This window comes from Macaca nemestrina, chromosome 8, assembly GCF_043159975.1.
Source record: "Macaca nemestrina isolate mMacNem1 chromosome 8, mMacNem.hap1, whole genome shotgun sequence".
Lineage (NCBI taxonomy): Eukaryota > Metazoa > Chordata > Mammalia > Primates > Cercopithecidae > Macaca > Macaca nemestrina.
In genome coordinates this window covers 142,764,672-142,774,424 of record NC_092132.1, presented here as the reverse complement: position 1 = coordinate 142,774,424, position 9,753 = coordinate 142,764,672, and the positions used below count along the sequence as shown (strand labels likewise).

The window sequence follows — 9,753 nt, the reverse complement described above, 5'->3', positions numbered from 1 at the left end:
TCACTCCCAGACTGGAAGAGAAGAGGAACAGAGTGAGGACAGGACTAACTCTCTCTCTCTTGGAAGCAAAAAAGGAGTTATGACAAAATAAATCTCAACAGGGAGAAGGCTGGAGTGCCTGAAATATGTGTGCATGTGTACATATGTGTGGATACATGTGTATATAGACAGCATATACATTACACTGAAAGTGTAAACACTTGTGCCAGCCTTTCTTGGCATGTTTCCCTTTGCTTTTGAGAGGAATTTTCTGGGCATGCCATGGCTGGCGTTAATTCAAATGAGATAATCCCAGCAGAATCACTTACCTCGTCACTCCAAAACCCAGATAACATTCCAAGTTTTAAGGTAATTATTTCTGTCCTTCTCTCAGAGGTGATTAGGCCACACTACTAATTCCCAGCCTTATCAAAAAAGAGATCCATGAGAAGGCTGTTACTCATGGTATTGGCACTGTTAATAGATTCAGAAGGACCCTACTCAAGAAGACGTAAGGATGACTAATTTTTGTTCAAATATAATAAACTGGGTCACAGAGGTCTAGCAAGACTGCCTGGTGTCTCTAACTGGGGCTGAGCGTGGTGGATCATGCCTGTAATCCCAGCACTTTGGGAGTCTGAGGTGGGAGGAGTGCTTGAGCCCAGGAGTTCAAGACCAGCCTGTACAATGTAGTGAGACTCTGCCTCTGTTAAAAAAATAAAAAGAATAAAAAATAAAATCTTTTAAATCTAATATTAGGGAAACCAACATAAAGATAGCTATATAAGAATGTAACTCCTGATTAAAAATAACATTACCTAGTCAAATTACTTGTGAGTTATTACTGTCACCATTTTCCCTATGATAGGTCAGAAGTCAGCAAACTTATTCTAGAAAGGGCCAGATGGCAAATATTTTCATCTTTGCACACCACACTGTCTCTGTCACCATGACTTAACTGTGCCATTGTCGTGTGAAAGCAGCCACAGGTAATATGCAAACAAATTTGTATGGCTGTGTTTCAATAAAATTGTAGGAGTATAAGAAAGGGTTTCTTGCTCTTTGGTGTTTTTTTAATACCCTCTCTGCATTTCAGGCTGCAATAACATATAGTGGGTAAAGAATTTTGATCTGGGTAGTATCAGGATTTGAATGCTTGCTCTGTCCCTAACTAGTTTTGTGACACTGGGCAATGTCATTTAACTTTCTATGCCTTGACTGCCTTATCAATAATATAGATTAACACTTGTAGTTATGTCATCGGGTTGTTGTGGGGATTAAATACAATAGCTGTCAAGCACAGAGCAGGATAACTGCTTAATAATGTCATCTGTGGGCAGGCATGGTCGCTGACACTTGTAATCCCAGCATTGTGGGAGGCTAAGGAGAGAGAATTGCGAGAGGCCAGGAGTTCCAAATCAGCCTGGGCAAGACACCGTATCTACGAAAAGTAAAAAATACATAGCCAGGCTTGGTTGCACGCGACTGTGGTCCCAGCTACTTAGTAGGCTCAGGTGGGAGGACTGCTTGAGCCCAGGAGTTCGAGGCTGTGGTGAGCTATGATTGCACCACTGCACTCTAGCCTGAGTAACAGAATAAAGCCCTATAAAAATAATTAAATAGCCAGACATGGTGGCTTATGCCTGTAATCCCAGTACTTTGGGAGTCTGAGGCGAGCGGATCACTTGAGGCCAGGAGTTTGAGACCAACCTGGGCAATATGGTAAAACCCCGTCTCTACTAAAAACACAAAAATTAGCTGGGTGTCGTGGCACGTGCCTGTAATTCCAGCTGCTCGAGAGGCTGAGGCATGAGAATTGCTTGAACCCAGGAGGCAGAGGTTGCACTGAGCCAAGATCACACCACTGTACTCCAGCCTGGGTGACAGAGTAAGACTCCGTCTAAAAAATAAATAAATAAACAAATAAATAGACAGATAGATAAATAAATGTTATCTGTGACATGCATTTACAATGTCCTCAAAAAATGCCACCACATTCATCACCAAGAAAGCCAAGCCTGCCTGTGAACTCAGTGATTTTAAATTTTACAGGGTGATTCCCAACCATTACAAATTTTGGCTCCCTGTAAGTTCCATACCATGACTAGCTCCTTCGGGGTCTCACCTAATGATTACCTTTAAGGATAAAAATTAAGGTAACCCGGCCAGGTGTGTTGGCTCACGCTTGTAATTCCAGTACTTTGGGAGGCCAAGGTGGGTGGATGATTTGAGGTCAGGAGTTTGAGACCAGCCTGGCCAACATGGTGAAACCCCTTCTCCACTAAAAATACGAAAATTAGCTGGCTGTAATCCCAGTTACTTGGAAGGCTGAGGCAGAAGAATCACTTGAACCCGGGAGGTGGAGGTAGCAGTGAGCCAAGATCGTGCCATTGCACTCCAGCCTGGGTAACAGAGTGAGACTTCATCTCAAAAAAAAAAAAAAAAATTATCATAAATGCCTTTAAGCAGGCCTGCATAGCAAAAAGACATGAGACCTTTTTACATTTTTATAATTAATGTAATGTTGTCATTTAATTGCATTTGCTCACAATTTCATGTTCTCTTCCAGGGAACAAGGCTCCTTTGTCTTTGATTTTCCAATCAAACAAGAATGTTTGCGTTCCAAACCAGAATGCCTCTTCTCCTCCAAAGGATCACAACTCCTTGCCAGCAAAGGAGAAAAACTGGACAGAGAACAAATTTAACGAATTGACAGAAGTAGGCTTCAGAAGGTGGGTAATAACAAACTACTTCGAACTAAAGGAGCATACTCTAACCTAATGCAAGGAAGCTAAGAACCTTGGCAAAAGGTTAGAGGAATTGCTAACTAGAATAACCAGTTTAGAGAAGAACATAAATGACCTGATGGAGCTGAAAAACACAGCACAAGAGCTGGTGAGGAATACATAAGTATCAATAGCCAAATCGATCAAGCAGAAGAAAGGATATCAAAGATTGAAGATCAACTTAATGGAATAAAGCATGAATACAAGATTAGAGAAAAAAGAACGAAAAGGAATGAACAAAGTCTCCAAGAAATATGGAACTATATGAAAAGACCAAACCTAGGTTTGATTGGTATACCTGAAAGTGACACAGAGAATGGAACCAAGTTGGAAAACACTCTTCAGGATATTATCCAGGAGAACTTCCCCAACCTAGCAAGACAGGCCAACATTCAAATTCAGGAAATACAGAGAACACCACAAAGATACTCCTTGAGAAGAGCAACCCCAATACAGCAAGCACTTAATAAACGTCTTTTGAAGGAATACTTGTAACAGGATAGAATGGAGACGAGGAACCAATTTAAAATAAAAGTACCTGTCTGTGATTCCCAGCGTGTTTCCCAAGACCGTGGTTTCTCATTCTATATCCAGACCCTTCCAGGGACAGGACTATTCTCAAAGCAAAGAGTCGTTTTTCTCTAGCTTCTTTTCAGTGATGGATAAAAGCCACTGTGGAACTCATTCTATACTCTCAGTAGTGAAGAAATGTCACTAGAAATGTAAGACATGTAACTGGCTAGATTTTTCTATAAACTCAACTAAAATTTTCTCTCATCCCCCTATTCAGTGGAAGAGATTTAAACTCAGTCAATTCCAGTTTTCTTCTTTCTTTCTTGCTCCGTCATTTTGTCTACAGCATTGTGGGAGCTGGGGTTCATCTAGTCCTTGGATATCACATTTCCAAGCCACATCCCTGAGAGACCCATCATCTTGCCTAGCCTTGGTCACCAGGTGCACAGTCCATGTGTGCCGTGCTCCATTGCCATCTGGGCAATTCCCTCTGATGCAGTGCTGTTTCTGCTCTGTCCCTCCTCCCTCCAGGCACCCAGAATCGACTCCGTTCTCTATGTTCCGCCATCTTCCCTTCCGTGGAGCAGTAGGCATGACTGTCCTAGGTGCTTTATGACATCCTAAACATGTGAACGAAACTAGTTAATATTCCAGAATTATTCTGCTACATAGATTATTCAAATTCAGATTAACTGGCCAGGTGCTGTGACTCACTCCTGTAATCCCAGCACTTTGGGAGGCTGAGGCGCGTGGATCACTTGAGGTCAGGAGTTCAAGACAAGCCTGGGCAAAATGACAAAACCCCTTCTTTACCAAAAATACAAAAATCAGCTGGGTGTGGTGGTGCATGCCTGGAATCCCAAATACTCATGAGGCTGAGGCAGGAGAATAGCTTGAATGCAGGAGGCAGAAATTGCAGTAAACTGAGATCACGCCACCACATTCTAGCAGCCTGGGTGACAGAGTGAAACTCCATCTCAAAAAAATTAACATAATTAGTTAATTAAGATTAACTGGACAAGGGGAATGTACACCTGTGTACAAACAGCCTATGTGACTCCCAGACACAATTTTGGGCCAAAGGATAGAAGACATTGGGAAATAGATTGGGCTTGCCAGATAAAACAAACAAACAAACAAACAAATAATCAAAGCAAAAGAACTTGAAGCAATTAAAGTTGTCCAGAAATAAAAGTAGCTGCTTCTTTAGCTAGTGGTTTACTGGGCAGAAAATATTCAGCTGCAGTTCAGTGCTTGCTTAGGCAGATGCTAGAGAAGAAATTTATGGCTAAGGGTTGGAATAAATTATCTTTAATACTTTCTCAAATATAGAAGTTCTGCGATTTCTTAGGAAGGGTGTGTGTGTGTATACTGAGAGAAAAAGAAAGAGAGACGAATTGACTCATGCAATCATGGAGGCTTAGTAAACTCAAAATCTTCAGAGAAGGCTAGCAGGCTGGAGACAGAGGGAAGAATTGCTGCTGAAGTTCAAAGGCAGAACTCCCATCTTGCCTTGGGAGATGTCAGTCTCTTATTCCATTCTGGCTTTTCACTGACTAGATGAGCCCTACCCACATTACAGAGGGTAATCTGCTCTACTCAAAGTCCGCCAATTTAAATGTTGATCTAGGCCAGGCGCGGTGGCTCACTCCTGTAATCCTGACACTTTGCGAGGCCAAGGTGGGTGGAGCCCTTGAGGTCAGGAGTTTGAGACCAGCTTGGCCAATATGGTGAAACCCCATCTCTACTAAAAATACAAAAATCAGCCAGGCGTGGTGACGAGCGCCTGTAATCCCAGCTACTTAGGAGGCTGAGGTAGGAGAATTGCTTGAACCCGGGAGGTGGAGGTTGCAGTGAGCAGAGGTCACACCACTCACTTCAGCCTGGGCAACAGAAGGAGACTGTCTCAAAAGAAAAAAAAAAAATGTTGATCTTATCCAAAAAACACCTTCACAGAAGAAACATCCAGGATGACGTTTGACCAAATACCTGCGTGCCCCACAGTCCAGCCAAACTGACATATAAAATTAACCATCACCCTGTGGCTTTCCACCATAACTCATTCCAGTTCCTACTTAGTTTTCCATGTCCTATCCACCCAGTAATGTTCAATGAGTCTGATCCAGAAAACAGCTTTTGAGATTCTGAGATAAAAGGTGCTGTATCATTACCCAGGCTTTCTGCTTCCTTCTTCTCCACTCTCCCCACTCCCATTTTCTTCTTTTTTTCCCTCCACCTCCCTTTTTGCTGGGCAGAGAAAGAGGTTAGAGAAAGAAAGATAAGTTTCAACAGCAATAGTTTTGCAGCAGTGATACGGTAGCATGTTGCAACACTATTATGCCTGAGGCAAGTGTATCTAAAAGACAAGCTTTATTTTTAGATGCATGTTAACTATATAATAAATCAGCACTTATGGATCTTAGAACTTTGATGTCTTTATAGAGATTTCTCCCTTCTCAGGTAGGCAATTTTTAAAATGAAGTCAAGTTTGATGTATTAAAGTTTGGCTCCCAATTTCCTATAGGTAAAGTTTAAAAACCTTTTACATATGATTACTTACATCATAGCTTTATTGCAAAAGGGACTACTGGACCTCAGGCAATCGTCCTGCTTTCTTCTGAGCCCTTCAGCTAAGAGCAGCTTTGCTGGTTCAGATGTGGACAAGAACCAGGGTTCTCTTCTCCACATGGAAAGTCACAGGCCTGGAATGACAAGTGCAGAAAGAGGGATACCTTTTAGAACATCTAGGACAAGGCTGCCCTCGTAATGATTATATTTTAGAATGAATGCATTAGCTGAAAGGGCAGAATAAAATTCTTTAATTTCAAATCAAACTAAAAGCACAATTGCTAACTCTTAACATGAGTAAGTTTTGATATGTTGCTTGATAAAACAAGGTTGATTTAATTTAACAAAAAAAAAACTTTCAAAGTAAATTTTTGTTTTAAATTGCCAAACCCCATGAACAACTCAACTGTCCACCAGTTGGCAAATGGATAAACAAGTTTGGTTCATCCACGTGAAGAAAATACCATGTAACAATAAAAAGGAGCCAGGTGCGGTGGCTCATGCCTGTAATCCCAGCACTTTGGGAGGCCAAGGCAGGTGGATCACTCAAGGTCAGGAGTTCAAGACCAGCGTGGCCAACTCGGTGAACCCTGTCTTTACTAAAAATACAAAAATTAGCCAGGTGTGGTGGCACGTGCCTGTAATCCCAGCTAATGAGGAGGCTGAGGCAGGAGAATCACTTGAACTTGGGAGGCGGAGGTTGCAGTGAGCCGAGATCGCACCATTGCACTCCAGCCTGGGCGACAAGAGCAAAACTCTGTCTCAAAAAAATTAAAATTAAAATTAAAACAATAAAAAGAAACAAAGCATGACTACTTGTAACAACTGGATAAATTTCAAAAGCATTATGCTAGGCGAAAGAAGCCAGACTTAAAATACTACGCACCGCATGACTCTACTTACATAACTTTTTGGAAAAAGCAAAACTGTAGGAACAGAAATCAGGCCAGCAATTGCTAGGGACTTGTGATGGCAGGATGGGGTTGCCTATAAGGGGTGTGAGGGATTTTTTTAGGGGTTATGAGAATATTCTGTATTTTGATTGTGGTGGTGGTTACATGACTGCTTGTTTGTCAAAATTTATAAAACAGTAACATCTAAAAGGGTAAATTTACTGAATATGAATTATACCTCAATAAAGGTGACCTCTGAAAACATGCTGTAGGATGATGCAAATGTCTGCAAAGAGAGACAATGATTTCTAGCAAATGGTTTCAGCACGGAAAAGATGGCAATTATGAATTACCAACCCCTCATGCTCTCCTGCAGCTCCAATCAACAAGGAAGGGCACTGAGCAACTGGAAGTAACAGAGCACAATCCTATTCTCTGTGCAATTCTAGACCCTTCTGCTAAGATTTGCTTGTGCTGCTGTTTCTTCATCAAACACTTACTCTATCTTTTTTTTTTTTTTTTCTCTGTCACCCAGGCTGGAGTGCAATGGTGTGATCTCCGCTCACTGTAACCTCTGCCTCCCGGGTTCAAGCGATTCTCCGGCCTCAGCGTCCCTAGTAGCCGGGATTACAGGCATGCGCCAGTACACCTGGCTAATTTTTGTATTTTTAGTAGAGACATGGTTTTGCCATGTTAGCCAGGCTTGTCTTGAACCCCTGAGCTCAAGTGATTCACCCGCCTTAGCCTCCCAAAGTGTTGAGATTACAGACGTGAGCCACCACGCCTGGCCTCACTTGCCCTATTTGAAGGTTGAAAACATATACAACAATTTAAAGCTTCTTGGTGCATGAAGGTGATGGAGAGGTGATCACCCGAGAAGAGAAGCCGTGTTCTGTTCCAGTTGGTGCACTTTCTTCATGGGTGTATTAAGTGGAGTTAGTTGTGTTTCCTTCTTTCTGTTTCTGGACTGTGCCTTTTGGTGGCATATAAGAAAAAAGAAAAAGAAAAAAAATATATATATATGTATATATTTTAAAGGAGTCTTTTATTTGCCTTGAAGAGCCAACCAAAAATAGGGGGAGGGTGCCAGAATAAGTCAGCACAGGAGTTTCGGAGCAGTGCTGTGCCACTAAAAGTGCCAGCTCGTGTTTCATGTGGACTCAAAGCCAGTGACAGGTAGCAGAAACAGCATGACTGAATCCTAACTGTCATCAGAAGGGGAGGAGTAGTGAAATAAAAGCCTTGACGGGTGAGAAGAGAGAGTTAAAAGCAAAAGAGGGCCAGGAACGGTGGCTCACACCTGTAATTCCAGCACTTTGGAAGGCCAAGGCAGGCAGATCACCTGAGGTCAGGACTTCGAGAACAGCCTAGCTAACATGGTGAGGACCCCATCTCTACTAAAAATCCAAAAATTAACCAGGTGTGGTGGTGCACGCCTGTAATCCCAGCTACTCGGGAGGCTGAAGCAGGAGAATTGCTTGAGCCAGGGAGGCGGCGGTTGCAGTGAGCAGAGATCATGCCACCGCACTCCAGCCTGGGTGACAGAGCCGACTCTATCAGAAAAAAAAAAAGAGAGAGAGAGAAGAGAATGTAGGTCTTAATAGATTGAAGTAGGCATCTCAAATTGCATCCACCAGTGACTTGAACTACTGAGCTATCTCCAAAGTATACTGTATCATTTAAACATCTCCTTTCCTAGTGCCATATGCCCTGATTTCCTAGGGCCTTAAATCTGTTTTCTTCTCTGCAAAATACGGTCATTAATGCATGCTCTGCATTCTCCCCACAGGGGAATGTTGGAAAGCCATTTGTGCCGCCCAGACATACTGCTGACTTGCCCTGGAATTGCTGTCTGTACCTTACCTCAAGATCCTCTGAAAAATGCACCGCATCATTCCTGCCAGCTTGCTTATCAGCTCCGTCTTGCATTGGGAATAAGCTGCAGATCTCTGCCTTTTGCAAGCTCTGTGCTTTTTCTCTTCCCTCACCTGAGACCACTCATTGTGCACACCTGTGTTAATCAGACAGCGAGCATTCGAGCCCTGTGCTAAATGCTGCGGGAGAGATGGAGAGATTATCAGAGTCACCTATAGAGAATAACCCCAGGCGAAGACATCAGTTGGAGCCATGGAGAGTTCTACTGTTATCAGTAAGTCTAGCTTCCCAGGAATAGTCTGCTTGTCCTGCCTCTCCTTTCCTAGGATGCTTCCCCATAACTTGACTCTTCAGGAATATCTTTTGAGCCCACCAGCAACCTTCGGTGTAGAGAGATAAAAAAGAATATATACTCTTCATAATAGCTAAAACTTACTTCCTGTGTTCATATGGTGCTAGGTGCTTTCCACATATTATTTTATTTACTATTAAAAACAGTCCTGGCGTGGCGCAGTGGTTCACACCTATAATCCTAGCACTTTGGGAGGCCGAGGTGGGCAGATCACCTGAGGTCAGGAGTTTGAGACCAGCCTGGCCAACATGGAGAAACCCTGTCTCTCCTAAAGACATAAAAATGAGCTGGGCATGGTGGCACACGCCTATAGTCCCGACTACTTCGTAGGCTGAGTCAGGAGAATCACTTCAACCTGGGAGGTGGTGGTTGCAGTAAGCCAAAATTGCACCACTGCACTCCAGCCTGGGCAATGGAGCGAGACTCTGTCTCAAAATATAAAAAAAATAAAAAATAAAAACAGTCCTGTAAGGAAGGTGCTGTTAGCACTTCCGTTTTCCCAATAAGAACACAGAGACCTAGAGAAGTGAAGGTATTTATTGAAAGGCATTCAGCTACTTAGAGGGCAGAGCTGATATTTAGCCTGTGCATTGACAAGACTAGAGTTCTCATCCATTCAGCAAAGACTACTCCACCCTTGTAAAGTCAAGCTGGTTTTTTTTTCTCTCTGAAGTCACGGGCATCTCTAAACATGGCCTTTTATCTTTCAAAATATGAAGGATTTATGATTAGGGGCTATAAGATCCTGCGAGAAAGGGATATAGCATCACTTTGGCCTAGATTCAAA

General features: G+C 42.7%; 1 protein-coding gene across 5 annotated transcripts in view; it reads left to right on the top strand.

Annotated features, from left to right (window-relative positions):
* Window positions 1-9,753, top strand: part of PRAG1 (PEAK1 related, kinase-activating pseudokinase 1) — a 103,593-nt gene that overhangs the window by 7,196 nt on the left and 86,644 nt on the right. For 4 of the 5 annotated variants that reach the window (XM_071068638.1, XM_071068637.1, XM_071068636.1 and 1 more), the window contains 2 exons: window positions 2,549-2,711; window positions 8,529-8,888. The gene's annotated coding sequence lies outside the window, so the exon portion shown is untranslated. Of the gene's footprint in view, window positions 1-870; window positions 969-2,548; window positions 2,712-8,528; window positions 8,889-9,753 lie in introns of those variants that run through there. The other variant, XM_071068635.1, reaches the window with a different exon arrangement.